The sequence below is a fragment of the Rhipicephalus microplus genome, chromosome X (genome assembly GCF_043290135.1).
Source record: "Rhipicephalus microplus isolate Deutch F79 chromosome X, USDA_Rmic, whole genome shotgun sequence".
NCBI lineage: Eukaryota > Metazoa > Arthropoda > Arachnida > Ixodida > Ixodidae > Rhipicephalus > Rhipicephalus microplus.
This window is the reverse complement of record NC_134710.1, coordinates 437,973,568-437,996,676: the sequence shown is the minus strand read 5'-3', so window position 1 is coordinate 437,996,676 and position 23,109 is coordinate 437,973,568. Positions and strand designations below refer to the sequence as shown.

The following is a 23,109-nucleotide window of genomic DNA, read 5'->3' as shown; positions in this document are numbered from 1 at the left end:
GTTGTTTATAAATACAGAAGGAAGACTTAAAGTTGCGAAGCTGTGAGTGAGAACTCTTAAAAAAGCACTCATAAAAGTTACAACGCCATAGTAAATAGTGGTGGGGATACAAATATTAGAGCGCTTAAATGTACAAATAAGTACAATATAGCGAGAAAAGAGTACGAAATTCGCAGATAAGCACAAAAAACTATTTAGAAATGGAATAACATTCACTCATTGTAAAAGCAAGCATTATGACGCTAAGGAAAATAAATTGAGATATATAACATAAAAATAAGCACGATGCACACAAAATTGCAGATATGAATATAAGAACAAAAAGTCCAATAACATACTTTGTATATTATAAGCATTATGAATTTAGTAAGAGCGAATGCAAGCTGTTTTGAAACATTACAAGAGATCCACTTTTTATCTCCAAAGGTAAAGTATTCAACAAGAATACAGACAAATTATTTACGGTATATTTGCATAATTGGTCCTGGGCTTGGGTAAAAGGAAGAAGTTAGCCTTTGCAAAACGAGTATATCACTCCTGAGGAGATTTATTTGAGTGTAGTAAAGGAATGGGAAGTTTTTCAATGACATATTTGTACATAAGAATGCCGAGAAAATACTTGGCCAGCTTCTGAACTGATAAAATGTTATGTGAACAAGCAAAGATGATGCATTGCACATTAAGCCACTGAACGTTATTATTCTCAATGCTTGGTTTTGAAGATGTTAGATGGGTGATAAATAAGTGGCATACGTGCTTGCTCATGTTGAAATCCAAAAGATTATATCGCTGGAAAGAAAGCGTCTTACAGTGACAACAATATTTCAAAACAAAAAAAGGCGAAATTTTAGCAAGATTTGAATGGCATATGCGGCTTTCCGCGTAAGATGTAGCACATGGGAATTAAATTTTAAATGATCGTCAAGTTTGACCCCGAGAAACATTGTACTAAAAGTAGAGCGGATTTGGTAGTCGCTTACGTAGACAGAGAGGTTTCTAGGTATAATTCGATTTGGTGACAAAAATGCCACAAATTTTGACTTCTTAGGATTTATTTTTAGTTTATTACTATTGAACCATCCTAAGATGTTTTTCAGGTCAGTGTTTAATTTAAACAGGATTCAGTCCACCTCTTCATGTGCCAATAATACAGTGGTATCGTCCGCATAGAGAATGCAGGACGAATGAGCGAGGCAACGAGGAAGATCATTGATGTAAATTAACAATAAAAGTGGGCCCAAAATCGAACCCTGCGGAACATCATTGTTGATGAATTTAGGGCTGAATAAGGTACCGGAGATATATACAAAATGTTTACGATCACGCAGATAGCTACAACTCAATTCTAGTGGGATGCCAGATACTCCAATAGACTGTAATTTATGAAATAAAATGACGTGGGAAATAGCGTCAAGTGCTTTTAAATGTCATGAATGACATCACCAACACAACAGTTGTCAATAGCAGATTTAGTTTGATCGGTTAGAGATATCATGGCAAGTTCAGTTGACTAACCAGGAATAAAACCAAACTGCTTATTAGAAATAATGTGAAAGTTGTCTAAATAACTTCATAAAAGCTTTTCGATGACTTTACTTAAAATCGAGATAATTGATATGGGTCGGTAATTCGAGAATAATCGCTTGTCGCCTATTCTAAAGACGGGAATAGTTTTTGCTTTTTCAGGGCTGTTGGAAAAACCACAGTTTGAAATACAAGATTTATATTGTAATATTATATATCACAGATCAAATGAGCTATGAGTTTTATGTCAGCAGCAGAAAACTTATCGCGACCAGCGCTTGTATTCCAATACCATTGGTAACGCTGAACACTTCTTCAGGTGACATTGGATGATAAAGAAAAAATTAATGTAGTAATCGTGAGGAAGTATGTTCGAGGGATGCTGTCGACTGAGGAATATCATTGCCGAATGAGTCATTGAAAGAGTTCACAATATTAGATGAGTTTTCGATCACACAATTTTCTGTGTGAATTAAGGTTATGTCTGAATGTACCATGGTCCTGCCAAGCACATAAGTTACAGCTTTTCACTGCTTTTTAACGTCATTTCTGGCTCGCTTTATTTTATCTTCGTAGTATTTTACTTTAGTAGAATTAAGTAACATAGCTAATGTGCTTGAGTATTCTTTATAAAGCTTTTGAATATTGACAATGAAAGGGGACTTTTTCGTCTTTTTGTATAAATTAACCTTTTCCCACAGACATTCTATTAGGTGATATGTCAACCACGGATTAATTGAGATAAGGTACTTTTTTCGGGTCACATACAATAGACCTCCCGCAGCAAACTACTCTTACGGCAGCACGTCGCCACTGATGTCACACAGAGGCCTGCTGCACAACAACTCGCTGACCGGCGACCACGACCGAGACCTGACACCGTCAAGAATATCGCACTGCAGCGACGACTCGACCAGCTCGAGCAGCGGTGGTTGCGGAGTGCCCGCCGGCAGCAGTAGCGAGACATCCGAAGGCGAGTTCGCCAAGACACCTGGAGGGTCGCGAAAGTGCTCGCCGCGAAAAATCTCCAAGACAGGCAACATCACACCACAGCCGGGCGAATTCGGAAGCACCAACGGCACTTCCCCGTGGAAGATGGCGCCGCCAGAACGACCCGACCCGGCGGGAGGACTTTCACACGACGTCATCGTCATCGACAGCAGCACCGCGTCGGCCGACGAGAGCTACGCATCGTCCGCTTCGCCCTCCGCCTCTCCCGCCAAGACAAACAGAACGGCATCCTCTCCGAGAAATTCGATATCTGGTGTAGGGTCCAGGCAGACTCCTCCGCCACCATCTGCCAAGTCTATGATTCCCTACCTCGCCGCACCCAACCGGGCCACGAGTTCGGAGAATCTGACCACAGACGGAACGACGTCGCCAATTTCTCAACATCATCAGCAGCAACAGATGGCCAAGCAGCAGGCGATGACCAACGGCAGAGTCCGACAGTCGTCTACTCCAGCTAACCCCAATGCAAGGCGTCGTTCCGTGGACGCCGGACTGGTCACTCTACCCCGATCGACGTCTCTCAGCAGTGAAGGGAGCATGACTTCCGACAAGGCGTTCCTCACGCGAGGCGTCCCGGGTCGCTGCTCGTGGAGGAGTCCGCCCCCAGTCCGGACCTCGCCGCGGTCTAACTCTGACGGCAACAAGACGTGGGCCTTCCGGCAGCGCGGTTCTTCCAGACCGGCCTTGACGCCGGACCTCTTCACCGAACCCGGCTCCATGAGAAGCGCGGTCCACTTGAGCCCGACCAAATCTCAGCGGCCCAACATGATATCGCCCCTACTGCAGGAGCTGCTGCGCGAAAAAGACCTTGATTCTGACGACAAGATCCTGAAGAAGATGGAGTTCGTCGTCAATCACTACCGTTCGCGACTTGAGAAGGGTGATTGCGGTGATGCCAATGGCACCTCCACCCTCTCTAAAGCCTCCCATACAGCACCCACGTCATCCGACAGCTTCTGCAGCCTTCCATGTTGAAGGCGGGGCTCGAAGATACCTATGGCTACTTACTATGACAGGAACTAATTCATACTGTCTCTTTGAGGACTCTTGTGCCGAGTACTGGCATCTGTCTCGGGGTGTACCGAAAGATCATTGGGGCCATAACAGATTTGGGGCAGTTCAAATAAAAAAAATGTGTGGATTGCTCAAAGGACTGGCCCTCCCCGACAGGCTAGAATGCCACGGTCGAGAATTGATTTCCCTGAAAGAAGATAAGTTGTTAGTTGATGCACCTGGCCAATGCTTTATGGTCTGTTACGAAAGAGTGACGACACAAATTTGCAGGCATTCACCTATGGTTCTTGTGTTGTCCTGTGTTGCGGAGTTTATTGACGTCGGGCACTCTCCACCAACTGCAGGAGACAACTTTACTCTTGAGTTTGGCATCGCAACGACAGTTGCTTAACGTGTAGGTAGCACGTGAGACCCTTTAATCATTACTATGGTTAAGTCGCAGCTGCTCCACCTGTTGCATGACGCAGAACTGATAGAAGAAGAAGAAGAAAAGGCACGCGTTGTTTCGGGTGCGTTTGCTGCTTCGAGCTGACGTTTTGTTTGACCAGATCAAACTTTTATATAAAATGTTACCTGAAGTGAGGCTCGTACGAACGTAGCAGCAGTTGCGCGAGTCTTGTGTCGGTCTGAACTATAGTGACAGCATAGTCACTGACATGGTTAAAAACGTAGGGATGAAATGAAACTTGGTATAACGCAGTCGTATATCAATAAATGCGCTCAGGAGCTTTTTACCATGAATGCTACAGATTAACAATGTAGATATCTTTTTCAGATCTATTTTACCAGGCACTACGGTGCGCTGAAATATGAGAACTGCGTTTTCTGATTGCGTCTTGGCATTAGTACTGGAAAAGTGAAACACAAGTGGTAGATAGAGCGAAATGTCCAGAAATAGAACGTGTTTAGGAGAAGTAAGTAATAAGTAACATGGCATTTAATGGAACGGTACATCTGCGACTTCTTCAAAGGTCATTTTGCTGCCTTTTCTGAGCTAGTGACTGCTGCCGATACCGCCCAGAGTGGGCGGAGTGGGGCTTCGTCCAAAATGCGCTTTCTTTTAATGTATTTTGTTTGGGAAGAGTGCTATGCATGATGTATGTGAAGAGTTGATGAGTGTTTTGCATACTCTTTTTTGCTTTCGCTGAAGCAACAAGACAATTGACAGCGAGCTTGTTTTGCTCTTTTTGTTTTGTTACACGATTCTTACGTCCACTATCTATGTGTTCACGCGAGCAGCTGATTTTATCGTTTAGTTTTTAATCTGTAGAGCGCTGCAATCGGCCACCACATCATGACCCGGGCGCACATCTTAAAACTGCTGGGAAGTGGCGCGTCTCTTGACGAATGCCCGCTTTCGTTCTTCCTCTAGTCCACAGGATATAGAACGCACATATACACGGGCTGGTTTTCCTTCCAGACCAATAACCTAACTAAGTGTGACTAGTACAACGCTTCCACATTTCTTGGCTATTACGCCTTCGTTTATTGCTCTTGTAGAATTCTATTTACAAATGCTAGACACAAAAAGGAACAGTGCCTGACGGTAGGTTTTAGATTGAGGTCGATGTAAAAACAAAAATGAATGATGGACATGTTTGTTAATTCCAGCTTTATGAAAACGTGAGTGTTCATAAAATATGAAAACTTTGGAACAACGGAGAGAGGACCAAGCAAAAAAAGCTTCAGCTTCTGCGTCAAAACATTGTCTAAGGGGCCCGTGTTCTCCAGTGTCCTGACACACACAGAGGTTTGTTGTCTGAACTTGGGCTCCAGGCCTTGGATTCTTTCCATTTACCCACCGTTGTACCATTAATTACTCGAGTGTGGCACATCGCGACATATTGAAATAGTTCGCCGATCGCAACCTCGCCCCTAAGGTATTCCTACAGGTCACTTAACTGTAGGTTGCCGTGAGCAACTGCTGTCGTTTGATAGACTGAGGGTCGCGGCGATGCATTACGCGATGTACACGCGGACTCTTGCGTTTATCTCGATATTTGGCGAGGCAGTAGGTGGTTTTAGTATACGGTACAGAAAAATTAAAGCACGGTCTTCTTCATTTGAAAGTGAGCCTGAATTGCACGTGAAGAGGAACTCTCCAACTCCGCTGTTGGATTCGCCAAGGGAAGCCAGGTGTGCCCCAGGTATGTCCGAGTACTTAGTGTTTAGACCAACTTCTAGCACTGCATTCTTCATTCCTCTGTAATGCACCTAAAATGAGGGAACCTGTGAAATTGCAATTTTTTAGTGGGCTGGTAAGTATGTGTATTCCAACAGAAACGGGTAATTTTTTAGTGAGAAGTGGTCATGACAAAACGCAGACTGTTATTATATCGAAATTGGGGGGAACGTGATTTACCAAAAATGCTGTGGTTTGAAAGCTTTCCCAAAAAGGCCATTATTAATTTTTTAAGAAATTCTGTTTGATAAAAGTCAAGAACATTGCCTGCTGTATTGCATTTGCTAACACGCTATAAGAAGTTATAGCAGTTGTTATCAAGTTATAATTTGTCAAATGTGACAAAACTGGGCTAGTGGCTGTAAAACAGCTATTTGGCTACAATTAGATGCAATTTGTTAAGCATATTTTTGTCAGAGATATTCACGAAAAAGCTAATAAAAAATAAAAAGAAATATAATGTGCATCCAAGTTACATTAAGAGGCCTGGGGTGCGGCCTCACCGGTAACCACCGCCGGGAACGCACTCCCTCCAGAGAAAAGGATTGGCCACCCTGGTGCAGTATCTGGCTACTACGTCCCACATGCTTACGTCAAATAACTCACGGCCCTCAGTCCCTAGCAGCTGCGAAGCAACTGACCACGGCGGCGGTCAGATCTGCAACACAGCAGAGGGTGCTAAGAATCTCTGGATCCGGACAGGCCGCCATTGGAACCTGAACTTGACAACGTTTAACGATAGAACCTTATCTAGTGAGGGAAGTCTAGCTGTACTATTTGAGGAGCTAGAGGGTGTTAAATGGGATATAATAGGGCTCAGTGAGGTTAGGAGGACAGACGAGGCCTATACGGTGATACAGAATAGGCACGTCCTTTGCTATCGGGGCTTGGCAGACAGAAGAGAACTGGGAGTGGGGTTCCTAATTCACAGAAACATAGCTGGCAATATAGAGGAATACTATAGCATTAATGAAAGGGTGGTAGGTATCGTAATTAATCTGAATCAAAGATACAAGATGAAGGTAGTACAGGCTTACGCGCCTACATCCAGCCATGATGACGCTTCAGTTGAAAGCTTCTATGAAGACGTGGAATCGGCAATGAATAAGGTAAAAACACGGTATACTATAGTGATGGGCGACTTTAATGCAAAAGTAGCGAAGAAGCAGGCTGGAGACCAGGCAGTAGGAGATTATGGCATCGGTACTAGAAACGCCAGAGGAGAGCTACTAGTAGAATTCGCAGAACGCAATAATTGGCGGATTTTGAATACCTTCTACCGAAAACGAAAAAACCGCAAGTGGACATGGAGGAGCCCTAATGGCGAAAATAAGAACGAAATAGACTTTACAATGAATGTACACCAAGGAATCATGCAGGATGTGGAAGTGGTTGGCAAGGTACGATGCAGTGACCATAGAATGGTACGGTTTCGAATTCGCCTAGACTTGACGAAAGAACGACAGAAACTGATACGCAAGAAGCCAATCAATGAGCTAGCACTGAGAGGGAAAGTACAGGAATTCAGAGTGTCGTTGCAGAACAGGTACTCGGCTCTTAGTGAGTAAACCAACCTTAGCGTAGCTACAATGAATGATAATCTGACGAGTATTATTACGGAGTGTGCAGTGGAAGTTGGAGGCCGGGTAGTTAGACAGGACACTGGCAAGCTTTCCCAGGAAACGAAGAACCTAACTAAGAAGCGTCAAATCATGAAAGTGTCAAGTACAACAGACAAAATAGAACTGGCAGAGCTTTCGAAGTTGATTAATAGACGTAAGGTATGCGATGTAAGAAGGTATAACATGGAGAAAATTGAACACGCTCTGAAAAACGAAGGAAACGTCAAAGCAGTGAAGAGGAAACGAGGAAACTTGGGATAGGCAAAAATCGGATGTATGCACAAGGGACAAAGAAGGCAAAATAACTACCAATATGGATAGGATAGTTAAAATAGCGAAAGAGTTTTACAGAGATCTCTACAGTAGCGGAGACAACCACGACCTTAATACTATAAGAACTAGCAGTAACCCAGATGACACCCCAGCAGTAATGACAGAAGAAGTCAGAGAAGCTTTGGAGAGCATGCAAAGAGGCAAAGCTGCTGGTGAGGATCAGGTTACATCAGATCTGCTGAAAGATGGAGGACAGATTGTGTTAGAAAAACTAGCCACACTGTTTACGAGGTGTCTCCTGACGAGAAGAGTACCAGAGTCTTGAAAGAACGCTAACATCATCTTAATACATAAGAAAGGAGATGACAAGGACTTGAAGAATTACAGTCCGATCAGCTTGCTCTCTGTAGTATACAAGCTATTTACAAAGGTGATTGCTAACAGAGTAAAGAAAACATTAGAATTCAATCAACCAAAGGAACAAGCAGGATTTCGAACAGGCAACAAAACAATTGACCACATTCATACTACCAACCAGGTAAAGAGAAATCCTCAGAGTATAACCAACCACTATACATAGCCTTCATAGATTACGAGAAGGCGTTTGATTCAGTAGAAATATCAGCCGTCATGCAGACACTGCGAAATCAAGGCGTAGATGAAGTATATATAAACATTCTGGAAGAACTCTACAGGGGATCAACTGCTACCACAGTGCTTCATAAAGAAAGCAAGAGAATAACAATCAAGAAGGGTGTAAAGCAGGGGGACACTATCTCCCCAATGCTATTTACCGCGTGCTTACAGGAGGTTTTCAGAAGCCTAGAATAGGAGCAGTTAGGAATAAGACTTAATGGAGAATACCTTAGTAACCTGCGCTTCGCCGATGACATTGCATTGCTGAGTACCTCAGGGGACGAATTGCAACTCATGATTACGGAGTTGAACAGGGAGAGCAGAAAGGTGGGTCTTAAAATTAATCTGCAGAAAACGAAAGTAATGTACAACAACCTCGGAAAGGAGCAGCGCTTTGAGATAGGTAATAGTGCACTTGAAGTTGTAAAAGACTATGTCTACTTAGGGCAGGTAATAACCGCAGAGCCGAACCACGATATTGAAGTAACTAGAAAAATAGGAATGAGGTGGAGCACATTCGGCAAGCACTCTCAAATTACGACAGGTAGATTGCCACTATCCCTCAAGAGGAAGGTATATAACAGCTGTATCTTGCCAGTACTTAGCTACAGAGCAGAAACCTGGAGACTTACAAAGAGGGTTCAGCTTAAATTGAGGACGACGCAGCGAGCAATGGAAAGAAAAATGGTAGGTAGAAAAATGGAAAAAAAAGGAAAGAAAAATGATGACTTTTTTCTGCCTATTACAACTGTAGAAGGGGCCATGACTGCATTTGAATTGATAGAGTAAAAATGTTGATAGGATACGTCAGCATTTTCGCACTTTTTAAATGACAACCAATCACGCTGCTCAATGATGGTAATAAATGAAGCAGTAATCTGTTTATTCCTGAAGCTTCGAGTTGTTTTAATATTACTCGAAATACCTATGCTTGCATAAATAGGATAATGGTCTGTGCATGGCACCTCGATGACGGCTGCTTCAGGTGGACTAGTGAAGTTACAGAAAATGTGATCTATATTAGTGCCTTTACCATGAAGTGGAACACGACTGGGTGCAGTTATGGCGTACTCATAGTCATTCCACCGAAGCAGGAAGTGTATTCTGAAACCTTTACGTTTGTGGTATAAAAGAGATTGATGTTCATATCTCCTAAAATAATCACACGCTTCCCTTCCATTGAGACAATATTCAACACCTCTCCTAAAGATACGCAAATCTCCACGACAGATGACGACGGCAAGCGATAGATGCAGGAAACAACACAATTCTTACTAACTTCCGAAAAATGTGATTCATGAAGTTCGATCCACGTGGATTCGCCACCAGGAATATTTAGTGTCAAGTCCAGCCACCTGTGAAGGTGAAAGCCTGATCATATAAAAATAGCTTCTCCATTATGTGCATAGTCACTTCGATGACAGTATTCAGAGGAAGAGGAAAGAAAGTTAAACAGGTTCCCTTCAAATTCTCAAAGCCACTGTTCACTGATGCAGATGATAGAAATGTAGTGATTCATGGCTGATAACAATGTGGTAATATTATGGTATTTTTTCTTGTACTTCCAGCGTTAAAGTGAACAAACGTCCGGTTGTTTCAGACAGCCATGATGAGAGTTCAAACGGTGAAATATACGTTATCCTGCGTTTGGACAGACGCTACAAATGCAAAAGTAAACTATATCTAGGAAATAATTAAGAGCTCGAGTTCTGATTTTATGCGAAACACTCTGGTATCAGTTCATTTCCTTGCTTTTATCTGACAATTATCAGTCCAAACAAAAACGCCAACTGTTTCTATTTTTTGAGAACAAGTGCTTTAGCAAAGACGAGAGGTGATCATTAAGAAAGACGGAATGCGGGCCCTCCCCAGAAAACCTTTCTATAACAAAATTTTCTTTATAACGAAGTATTGCGCTTCTCACAATGTGAAGTCTCTAAATCACCATGTATTCTAATCTCAGTGCAATGAAACGTGTTATGCATATAGTACAACGTTATCAAGTTGCAGTGCTGCCTCTGGCAAATGGCGACGGTGATAATATGAAAACTCTGCTGCTGCCACTGTTCTTAATTTTGAGTCGCTTTTACCAGTGTAACCATAGCACTCGTGTTTGCATTTCTTTTGTTTTCAGACGTGACTATTGGCTTTACTTTTCGCTAGTGCAGCATAAAGCGGCGGTTATCTTTTCTCAGGTTCAAGATTACTAAACTTTTTGGACGGCCTTAATATTATTTGAAGAAATATGGACCAGTCAATGAGGCAGTGCAACAAGATGGCAGAGGTAAAGAAAGATTACAGTGTCTCCGATTGTCGAGGCAGTGGAAGCCATTACCTGCACAAAGCATTCAGAAGGGGATGAGGGAGGGTCTGTACATCGGATCAGAAAAAAAGAAGGTGTCTTTGGTTTTCAACTCGTAATAGTCGAATGCATAATGGACCATGTGTTTTTTTTTCATATCTATGTATATATATATATATATATATATATATATATATATATATATATATATATATATGGAGCCACGTGTTTTCATGCATTTGCAAGTATTCGGAATCTTCTGTCGCTGGAGGGCTTGTAGCTTGTAGCAATTCCTCCACTCAGTGCCTGTTTTCTTATCAAACTAGTACAGGCTACGCTCAAAGAGCGTGCCACGCCATTTCGCAACCCGTCGTACCACAACAAAGGCTAGTCGACTGCATCATTGTGATTTCAGCATAACGAATATTCAACGCGGTATGTTCAGATTACAAGCGAGCACTATATGTTCCGTTTTCTTGATTGACGCAGGCCCCAAGGGCAACCCTGCCTCAAGGGCAACCCTGTCAAGAGCAGCCATGGCAATAATGGCAGGGCTGAATGGCTTCTACCCCACCATGGCTCAATATTTATGACTGGACGCGAGGGACTTGTTTCCACCTTATAAGGCCTTGTCCGACGACACGTGCCATATCGTCGACCACCTTTCGGCATTGAACGAGGTCCTCTTCTACGCCGAACTGGAACTGCGGGAACTGCCGACGCTTAGCAGGCATGCATCACTGACGAGCTTGGCAGAAGAGGGCCTTTGCAAAGCGCACGACATTGGAGATGACGTTCAAACAAGTGGTCGCCGTCGTTCATCAGCTGCTCGAGGTTGGCTTAAAAACGAGTTGGCTAAAAAGGATGTGCCTTCTAAGGAATGAAAAAAATGAGAATGAATTTTCGCAAAGTTAACAAAAACTGTATTTTACCTATCACTTCCCGCGACTGTTTGAGATTCATAACAAATAAAGCAAAGAATTTTTTGCAATGCCGCCCCACCACGGTGGTCTAGTGGCCAAGGTACTCGGCTGTGGACCCGCAGGTCGCGGGATCAAATCCCGGCTGTGGCGGCTGCATTTCCGATGGAGGCGGAAATGTTGTAGAACCGCGTACTCAGATTTGTGTGCACGTTAAAGAACCCCAGGAGATCAAAATTTCCGCAGCCTTCCACTACGGCGTCTCCCATAATGATATGGTGGTTTTGGGACGTTAAACTCCACAAACCAGTCATATTTGCAACGCTAATGACAAATTTATCAGCTAAGCACGATCTGTTTTTTGCCGTGGTAGCAGGGGGGCGCTTTCGTTATGTAACTTCCACAGCGTGTCACCTTCCGCCAGTGAGGAGTGTTCTGGTGGAGAGTTTGTCGGCCACTCTGTATCCGCCAAAGCAATTCAACAGGAGGCACCGCGAGCGAGGGATCACTGGTTTGAATCCGAGAACAAGTGTGTCACGGCAATTTTTTTTGTGATATATATATATATATATATATATATATATATATATATATATATATATATATATATATATATATATATATACATCGTTTTTCCGTGTTCTCTCGTTTTTCCGTGTTTTAACACAATAATTATGAGATCTAACAGACAGTATTGCCAAGGAATATACAGGGGAAGTCATTAGAACCAATGAATTGTAAAAAGAAGAAAAAAAAGTGGATGAAAAAATTACCAGCTTTTAGCAGGAATCAAACCTACGACCTTCAAAAAACGTGTTCGATGCTTTAACTACCGAGCTACCACAGCGGTCTTCCCTCCATTCACTTTTCTGGGTTTATATGTGAATTTAGAAGTAGGAGTGACAGTCAGCGCCATCTATAAGCCAAACAACGAGTGTGAAAACACTCTTATGCGCATGTTTGGCGTCACGTAGCACGTGAACTTATTATGAGCGGGCAGCTGATTAATTGTCCCTCTTTTACAACCTAAACACACCAAGTCTGCCAGTACGAGACCCTCGTTCAATGAAATAAGGGAAAGAAGTGTATACCTAAGGGCTCGTTTTTCCGTGTTTTTAACACAATAATAATGAGATATAACAGACAGTAATGCCAAGGAATGTACAGGGGAAGTTATTAACATTAATGGAATGTAAATAAGAAGAAAGAAAAGTGGATGAAAAAATTACCAACTGTAAGCAGGAATCGAACCTACGACCTTCGAATTACGCGTTCGATGCTCTAACCACTGAGCTATTACAGCGGCACTCCCTCCATCCACTTTTTGGGTTTATCTGTGAATTTTAGAAGTAGGAGCGACAGTCAGCGCCATCTATAAGCCAAACAACGAGTGTGAAAACACTCTTATGCGCATGTTTGGCGTCACGTAGCCCGTGAACTTATTATGAGCGGGCAGCTGATTAATTGTCCCTCTTTTACAACCTAAACACACCAAGTCTGCCAGTACGAGACCCTCGTTCAATGAAATAAGGGAAAGAAGTGTATACCTAAGGGCTCGTTTTTCCGTGTTTTTAACACAATAATAATGAGATTTAACAGACAGTAATGCCAAGGAATGTACAGGGGAAGTTATTAACATTAATGGAATGTAAATAAGAAGAAAGAAAAGTGGATGAAAAAATTACCAACTGTAAGCAGGAATCGAACCTACGACCTTCGAATTACGCGTTCGATGCTCTAACCACTGAGCTATTACAGCGGCACTCCCTCCATCCACTTTTTGGGTTTATCTGTGAATTTTAGAAGTAGGAGCGACAGTCAGCGCCATCTATAAGCCAAACAACGAGTGTGAAAACACTCTTATGCGCATGTTTGGCGTCACGTAGCACGTGAACTTATTATGAGCGGGCAGCTGATTAATTGTCCCTCTTTTACAACCCTTTTGTCCCTTTTTTATATATATATATATATATATATATATATAAATACACGCAGGGCAAGACAGTGAAGGCATAAATTCGTCGAGTGCTTTCAATAAGGTGTACTCTGATAGCCAAATAGTTCCTACGCTTGCGTTTTTTTGACCGTGAGTACTCGGGTTCGAATTCCCGTTCACTATGAAATTTTAGGACGATAGCCTTTCTGGAAGACTTCAACGCAGAAATTTTGCTGTGTCTGCCCCTCGGTCTTACGATTCAGCCACCCGGAGAAAGTTTAAGCTCGTACTCAACGCCAACCTATTTAAATTTGGTATCTGTTTTTGTACTGGTGAAATATCACTGAAACAGCAAATATTACGCATACTTGAGGCGCAGCATCAATACGTCAGTACTAGGTAGTTTGTATCTTTATAATTAAAATGAATAGATATGCAATTATAAAGACGGCACTCTTGATTACGCTACGCTGACCATTTGATGCTATCAGCAATATAGGAGTTTTTTCCTATACGCTTCTCTGAAACGGCACGGTGCTGTCATCTACCAGTAGCTCTTCGTTCTAAAAGAAAATCATTTCTTCACATTACTGCCAGATAACGCCAAATATCGCGCAGCACTCAGAAATTCTGCAACACCAAAGACTTGAAAGACAGAAACTTCCGCCCCCTGGGCCAAACCTCAGTAAGGAATCACAGGTAGCGTGGCGTCACCTACAGTTCCTGTCCTAGGATTCATGATTTATACATACTGTCTACGATAGATCCCCACACACATGCGCCACAGTGCAGGTTCTGCGCCAATAAAACAGCCACCCTTTACCAGATGATTTGGAAAGGTCCACACAATCTTTCTTTGCAACCCAGGACACAACACAACATGCAAGAGTCTGAAGGATCTCAAGGCTCAAAGGTCCAGCTCGGATCCGGTGACCTAAGAGGCGCTCGTGATACGTGTGAGGACAGCGGCCCGAGATAATGGGATCCTGGACTAAGGATCCCACTCACCGATCTGCTCTAATGAACGGGTTTTTCTTTCTATCTCTCTAGATAGGGGACTATCATATTTTGACGTCCTTTGCAGGAAAGCTTGCAAATACGCGACCAGTATTTCGTTTTATTTGTCTCTTCTGTTCCTCCAAACCACTTCTATTTTCCTCTCCTACTTTGATTCCTCGAAAGCGTTGGTAGGCAACGAGAGATCCCATACAAGATAGAGGCCGTTCAATGTGATGACAGTTGTTTTATTAACGCCACAAGAGGGTTTCGGTGAGCTCCACTGTTAAAAAACCAGGATTTGAGCCGGTTGCGCGACACTTTCGCCTTTCGAAAGGACAATTCGAGTTGTTGAATAGAACGGGGCAATTTGATTAAACAGATACGTTTAAATTCGTTTAATTCAGACCGAAGTGACGATTCTGCCGGAGTATTTAGTTAATTGTTACAACCCCCCAACACTATAGAAGAAATTATCAAACACAGTGTGTTCATTTTTGTAAAACGACAAAGACGACGAAGACGATTGAAATTCACCGATGTGTCATGTTCCCTGCTAAGATATACTCATTGTTCGATTTTTGGCTTTACTTTCTACATAATATTTTTCAGTCCAAAATTACTTTTTGTTGGTTAAACCATAAGTCCTTAATATAAAGATCCTGCCGCCCGGTTCTTGGCCGATCTCTCTTTGTGGGTGTGGGCCAGAATAACAAGGATCATCATCCTCCTCATCATAAGCTGAGAGTCTTCTCACGAGGCACCGGACTAAGAAGAAGAAGAAGAAGAAGGAGTCATCGGTCGATGACGGCGACCAGAGCTGGTCTGACACTTTCCCCTTATTGTTCGTTCTGCGAAGATTCAGAAACTATTGAACATTATTTTGGCTCATGTCGTAACTATGCAATAATTAGGAAACGACTTTTAGAAGTTCGATTGGCGAAGCTAGGTTTTAATTTAACCACAAAAATTGCTCTAAGTTTTGGTGCCTCTGTTTTGGGAAATTGCCACAGAGATTCAATTCGATGCGGTGTGTAATTTTATTCAAGACTCTAAGTGTTTTTCAACATAAAGCCTACGTTAGCAGATACTAAAAAATCGGGTCGCAAAGTAATTTTCAATTCTGGATAAATCCGTGACATACCAAATTAATCGGGTTTGGCAAAAACAGCTGTCTGGTCGGCTCCCAAAATCAAGTTGTATCTATTAGTGTCTACTTTGATGTTGATTCTTTTTTCTCACTATATAAATCTTGGGTTTCTTTCTCCTTTAAACATACTGTCCTCACTATACAACTCCCTTCCCCTTTTTTTCGTTGTAAGCAATATTGCAGTTATCGTTCATATGAGACTATATGTTCTCCTGGCCAATCCACAGAGTGGGTACGAGCCATTGATTAGACGATACAAACAAACAAACAAACAAACAGGACGGCGACGCTACGCTTCTGGTAGGTGAGCCGAAATTTGCTCTGTATGATATTTGGCGGGCTCTCAACGTCACTGTACGCTTGTGTGTGCATTGTTTTTGATTGCTTTTAAACCATAATCTCGGTAGGATGGTCAATCTTGTTGGATTGATCGACAAGCTGGCGTAGCCATGCTCGCAGAACGCCGAGGCGCAGTGTTAAGTTTGCTTAACGCTAGAGTGGGCTCTTCGTTGTCCAAGTAACACAGAATGCATTACATCGGGTTTAACATGGCGTAGCTGCTAAAGTGCGCCACTTCTGTTTATCTAATCGATTCTGTATAAATTACAGCAAGAACTTGCTTACTGATAATAAAACATCGAGGCAGCTTCTACTGGCTTTGTTGTCCTCTTGTTATGCTTTTTCGCCCATAGCTGTAACAGTATTGCAGCTATTTCTTTGAAAATTGCCTTAAATAATAAAAATTTGACGTTTTGAAATTAATACTGAGTTATACTGCGGGAAAGACGTCGAAAGACAAGTAAAGCGCTTAGGTTTTCTGGCGAATTGAGTAAACAGGCTGTTAAGGTAATAAATTATAGACCAGTGCACGTTAAAAACTACAGGTGGTCGAGATTTTGTTGTCCGTCACCCCAGGGTGTCTCGTAATTACTTGGTGGTCTTGAATCGCCAAAAAGCAAGGATATCAAACACAGGGAGCTGAACCGCAAACACTCAGATTCCTAACTAAAAGACTTATAATTATTGTGAAGAGCTGGTTCATGTACGTACGTGACTATGCCTATCGAAGTGCAGTGCGTATAAAATGCTCCCCATAACCCTCATGCTGGTCTGTTCTAACTTTTGTTGCGCGAAACCTATGAATGCATGTGCCAAGACCATGTTTTTTCGGAGCATGCAAAAATAGACAATGGGCATGCCATCTTCTGCTGATGTTGAACCGGAGCACGCCTGACTGCGGGCATTGTCTTGTGGTTGTAGATCTCAGCGTTGTGTCGGCCTGAAGTTTCATATCAAATACTTCTTGCTCTGGGTCCTTAATAATAATAATAATAATTATTATTTTTATTATAATAGGTTGTTTAACTATAGCAGTTAGATAATGCTTAGAAGGAAAGGTGTTACTGCAACAATAAGGTGGTCATATTTTCAATTTCCTGTGGACGCATAAATTGGTGACGTTGCAGCCAAGCCAGGCCGGGAATAGTGTGATAAAGTAAAGGCTGGTTAGGCTTGAACGTGAAGACTAAAATAAGCCGTAAATCTTCAGTAGCGGAGGATTCTTGACCACGTGATTGCTGCACTTCTCAAGAAGACAATTTCAGTTTCGAAGAAAAAATTCAGCCAGCTTCGCTTGGTGGGCACTTACAAAACAATGAAGCTGATGACGAGCAGTGGTGTTGAATGAAGCGGGTTGAATCAAGTGGGAATAGTGTGGCATAATGTGGTTGATAGAAGTGTGAGGAGTGGCAGGAAATTTAGTGGGCGTAGTTCTGAGATGTGAGGGTAGACGGAGTGGTTGTAAGAGTAGCGCATAAGATTTACCCGCTCTCTGCAGGTAAATGCCACTACGAGCTACGACGTCAGCCAGAGCCCAAGTTTTGAACAAGACGAGCTCCGCTGCTAGAGGTGAGCAACTTTCGCATGTCGTGGGGCATAAGAGAGGCTCTTTTGGGGCCTTAAAATTGATAAGAAAGCCTGTGCTTGGCAAGTACAAACGCTTAATTGCGAGCAGCCGCGTGAATGTGCCAATTAGGTGGATACGATATATCACGTGCTTTCGATATATCGTACTGATAGAGCATCGACCAGAAGTGGGGCTCTGCTGCGTGGAGTACGGACATACGGGCTGTTACGACGCGCGCCTCCGACAACGTTACGAAGGCCGCCTCGAAATCTCACCGCTGCAACCACTGTTTCGAAAGACGGCGACGCCAACACGGTCCCGAAGGCGCCACTCTTCGAACTTCGCCGGAATGGTCACCAGCCGTTTGGTAGCGTAGGTATCTCAGCTCGCGTCTGCTTCTGCACAGAGCTGATAGACGAGCGGACGAGACGACGGTGAGTTAAAGAAGGTTTCTGGACAGCATATATACAGAGGCGTTACAAATTTGGCACTGGGGCCGACAGCTTAGGGACCCGAAGAGGCGAGCTCTCCTCTCTAACACATAGGTCTGCTCTCAAATGGGTTTGCTGACACATAGCTCAACTCTCTATCACATAGCTCTTCTCTCTGACACGCAGCTCAACTCTCTATCACATAGCTCTCTTCTCTGACACACATGTCTGCTCTCACATAGGACTGCTAACACACAGCTCAACTCTCTATATTATAGCTCTCTTCTCTGACACACAGCTGCACTCTCTATCACATAGCTCTATTCTTTGACACACATGTCTGCTCTCACATAGGACTGCCCTCCAACAAGTCTGCTGCTCGCGACGCGCCGCAGGGCTTGTTTTATATGCACCGGGTGGATTCTTTGAATAAGAAAATGTCCAACCAGACGCGCCGCTGGTCATGAGGGCAGACTCCTCCAATTGGGTCGCCGCTGGGCCGCGTCATTCTTTTTCATCGAATCTGGAGAGGATGCGCTGCAGGTGGCTGCACCCAAGGACAAGTGACGTTGCCAGGCATTGCGTCAGACCCGCCAGACAGGAAGGCGCCGGTTGTTTACCCGACGGGCTCGCGGGCTGAGGTGACTCACAGCACGTGCGCGCCAGAAAGGCGCCGTCGTGTGATGACGCCATTGAGTTGTTGATCGCGTCAGGCGGGCTAGCGTGCTGGCCATGACACAGATTTCCTTTTTCCGATGCATGGACATTCGCTGCGGACTTGAAGGCATAACAGCACCCCCGCCGCCAGACAATGCGCCGGAAAGACGAGCTGCTTCCACGTGGCTCGGATGTCAGGCGCGCCCGTTCGCCAGGTCCCTCCAGGTTCGCCTCTAGGGCCATGGGGAGAATGCAGCTTCAGACTCTCTTCCGGGAACTTATTCCATTGCTGAGGACGGATCCCAGCTCCACTAGCTTGTCCCCACAACTTGTCGACCAGCTTCGCTCGTCTCTTCTGACCATCCTTGGTTTCAGCACTTGACGATGGTTCTGCAACTTGTCAAGAACGGTTCGACAACAGACAACACACGACACAAGCAAGTGCCCTCGGTCACCCGACAGAACACCAGACAAAGTATAGTACAACATATACCTAGCTACGTGTCTATTGGAATTTCGTTCCCTCTACATCAAGAGGCACATGTGGGACACAAGACTCTTAAAATGAGAGCTCAACTTTTTTACACGTACAACAACGTAACAAATTAGAATACAACATAAAGTTGGCTCCTTGAGCTCACTCTGGACGAGAGCGCTCAGCTCAGGTCGTGATGTGGTAAAAATTTTGCCCGAAATTGCCAGCGAGAAACCGAAAGGTGGAAAAAGTACTAACGAAACGCACGGCTCAATGCGTCTGCATTAGCGTTTAGCTTTCCTTTTTTTAGCGAACGTCAAAGTTGCGCTGTTGGAGCATCATGCTCAATCTCAGTAACCGGCCACATTTAGGCGACGATACCTATGCGGTACTAAGGGCTGCTCGTACTTGCGACGTTGCACAGGGGAAGGACGATACGGCTTAGTACGGATTCGCTCCTCACCAGCCAGCTCGATATCGTGTTCAATCACCGTCGGGTTTCCGGGACGGTCCGAAAATACGTCTTCAAACTCGGAAACAATCGTTCTCAGGTCCTCCTTTTGGACTTCACTTGACCTAGGCTCTAGGTTCAACTCCTTCAAGGTTACCTCCGATCCCCTTTCGATTACAACACTGGAACTCAAAATTTCTGCTCCCTCTTCCTCTGAAGCATTCAACAGCAGATTTACGACTGCTTTACGTTCAACGTATGGTTTCATCAAGTTGTAAATTTTGTCCTGCCGCCTTCCTAATTTCAATTCATAAATGATATCAGAAAGCTTCGATATAACTTTGGTGGGCCCTTCCCAATGAACCTCAAGCTTGTTCCTTTTGGGCGGCCGCAGCAGCATTACCTGACTTCCTACTTCAAAAGTACGTTTCTTCGCCAATTTGTCGTAGTACTCCTTCGACAACACTTGTGCAGTTTTCACGTGGCTTCCCACTAGCGCTTTAATCGAGAGGTCCTCACGCTGGTCTCCAATGAGCGTCTGCCGATCAACCCTTGACAGCTCGCTCCAACTTTTCGCTACAGGCGAGAGCGCTGCACCCCTCTCGCGCTGACTCACTCAATAGCGCCATGTCGTCTCTCCTTGCTACGCATACCGCGCCGGTCGCTTCGGCGACGGGCCGCTCGAGTGACCGCTCAAACGACGCACACAGAGAATTTCGTGTCTAAGGTTCCGTCGACTCGCCACCAAGGTCACACATATCAGCTGCTTTTGAACTTGTTTTACCACATAGAACAAGATCAAGTTCCCGCGAAAGCTTCCACGCTTGCGATCGCGTGAGGGCCTTGTCCTCGCCTACTACGAACGGTGGCAAATGGTCGCGAATTCTCTGACCGCTGACATGAATCGTCGGAGAAGCTACGCTAGGCGCCTGCGAACACTGTAGGATTGCCAATTCTATTCGCTTCAACTCGAGGCGCTCGTGTTTCTCGACCTCCTCGCGGCGTTCTCGCCTTTCAGCTTCTTCACGAACTTCTCGCCTTTCAGCTTCACTTCGCGAGCTTCACGCCTTTCAGCTTCTTCACGTTCGCGAACCTCTCGGCTTTCAGCCTCCTCGCGGCGTGTTTTGATATCCAACCAGGCCTCATCGACTTCCTCAGCCGACACTCCTTCATTCTTCATGATCTCAAGGATCGCTTGCTTTCGTTTCGCACGGCCCAAAGTAATGCCGAGTTTCTCACAAATTTCGATGAGTTCCTTCACTTTAAGGTTCTCCATCGTTCACGCTAGCCTCTTGTTGTTTGCCCCTGTTAACAATTTACTTGCCGTACCCACTATAAGTCAACTAGCAAGACGCGCAAGCAATTTTTCACACTCCCGTGTTTACCCCTGCGCATTAACTTTGGTTTCAAAGCACTTCGACTTGGCTTGAAACAATCAAAGCTCACTCTAGTGCTTCACACAGCCCTTCTTTAAACTACTATAACCTTAGCTAGAGTAGTCTGGTGAACTGAGGGGAAAACATCAGGCACTCACCGCATCGATGTCGCTGACGCCGGCCGATCCCACCGCTGCCACCACTGTTACGACGCGCGCCTCCGACGACGTTACGAAAGGCGCCTCGAAATCTCACCGCTGCAACCACTGTTTCGAAAAACGGCGACGCCAACACGGTCCCGGAGGCGCCACTCTTCGAACTCCGCCGGAAAGGTCACCAGCCGTTTGGTAGCGTAGGTTTCTCAGCTCGCGTCTGCTTCTGCGCAGAGCTGATAGACGAGCGGACGAGACGACGGTGAGTTGAACAAGGTTGATGGACACCATATATACAGAGGCGTTAAAAATTTGGCACTGGGGCCGACAGCTTAGAGACCCGAAGAGCCGAGCTCTTCTCTCTAACACATAGATCTGCTCTCAAATGGGTCTGCTAACACATAGCTCAACTCTCTATCATATAGCTCTCTACTCTGACACCCAGCTCCACTCTCTATCACATAGCTCTCCTCTCTTACACACATGTCTGCTCTCACATAGGACTGCTAACACACAGCTCAACTCTCTATCATATAGCTCTCTTCTCTGACACAAAGCTCAACTCTCTATCACATAGCTCTCTTCTCTGACACACATGTCTGCTCTCACATAGGACTGCTCTCCAACAGGTCTGCTGCTCGCGACGCGCCGCAGGGCTTCTTTTATATGCACCAGGTGGATTCTTTGAATAACAAAACGTCCAACCAGAAGCGCCCCTGGTCATGAGGTCAGACTCCTCCACTGGGGTCGTCGCTGGGCCGCGTCATTCTTTCTCATCGAATCTGGAGAGGATGCGCTGCAGGTGGCTGCACCCAAGGACGAATGACGTCGCCAGGCATTGCGTCAGACCCGCCAGACAGAAAGGCGCCGGTTGTTTACTCGACGGGCTCGTGGGCTGAGGTGACTCACTGCACGTGCGCGCCAGAAAGGCGCCGTCGCGTGATGACGCCGTTGAGTTGTTGATCGCGTAAGGCGGGCTCGCGTGCTGGCCTTGACACAGATTTCCTTTTTCCGAGGCATGGACGCTCGCTGCGGACTCGCAGGCATAACAGGGCCCAGCTGTGGGCTGTCCAGAGGGATTTCCATCCAGCGGAGGTCTTGCCCGGACAGTCCCGTCGGGGGAGCGGCCTTCTGTGTGCTACGGTACACGCCTTCGAACTTCTATCAGTGCAGTTTTACTAAGCCATACGAAATCATTCGCTAGTGAGATCGCTTCACAATTCCAAAGCACAACGTGTTTTCCGACGTTCCCAGCCAACTACTAACTATTTTTTTCAATATATATATATATATATATATATATATTTATATATATATATATATATATATATATATATATATATATATATATATATGTGTTTGTGTGTAGTTGAACTTTGATGCAATATATATATATATATATATATATATATTTTATTTATATATGAATATAAACTTTGATGCAGTGAACTTGACCTTTTTATTTTATTTGAAATAAAATACAAGTCATACTTTGCATGTGTTGATTAGAAATACAGATGGAAGTCTCAAAGTTGCAAAACTGTGAGTGAGACCTCCTAAAAAATCACTCATTAGCGTTAAAACGCAATAGTGAACAATGGTGGGAATACAAAAATTAAAGCGAATAAATGTACAGATAAGTACAATATAGCGAGAAAAGATGCACGAAATGCGCAGATAAGCACAAAAAAAACAAATAAAAAATGATATAACAATCACTCAATGTAAAAGCAAGCATTATGAAGTTAAGGAAAATAAATTGAGATATATAACATACAAATAAGCACGATGCATACAAAAATACAGATAAGCATAAAAGATCAAAAAAGTCTAACAACATACTTTGCATATTATTAAGCATTATGAGTTTAGTAAGAGCGAATGCAAAATGTTTTGAAAGGTTACAAGAGATCTGCTTTTTATCTACAAAGGTAAAGTTTTCAACAAGAATACAGACAAATGTTTTACGGTAAATTTGCCATAATTAGCCTTGGGCTTGGGTAAAAGGAAGTAGTTAGCTTTTGCAAAACAAGTATATCACACCTGAGGAGATTTATTTGAGTGTAGTAAAGGAATGGGTATTTTTCATTGACCT

General features: G+C 44.0%; 2 non-coding genes and 1 pseudogene across 2 annotated transcripts; 1 reads left to right on the top strand and 2 right to left on the bottom strand.

Annotated features, from left to right (window-relative positions):
• The first annotated feature begins 1,086 nt into the window (after nucleotides 1-1,086).
• Nucleotides 1,087-3,558, top strand: LOC142775497 (uncharacterized; annotated as a pseudogene).
• A 9,156-nt stretch (nucleotides 3,559-12,714) lies between these two features.
• Nucleotides 12,715-12,787, bottom strand: TRNAT-CGU (transfer RNA threonine (anticodon UGU)). The gene has a single exon. It is a non-coding gene; the product is annotated as a tRNA-Thr (tRNA).
• A 383-nt stretch (nucleotides 12,788-13,170) lies between these two features.
• TRNAT-CGU (transfer RNA threonine (anticodon CGU)) lies at nucleotides 13,171-13,243 on the bottom strand. Its single transcript has one exon. It is a non-coding gene; the product is annotated as a tRNA-Thr (tRNA).
• Between the last annotated feature and the right edge of the window lie 9,866 nt (nucleotides 13,244-23,109).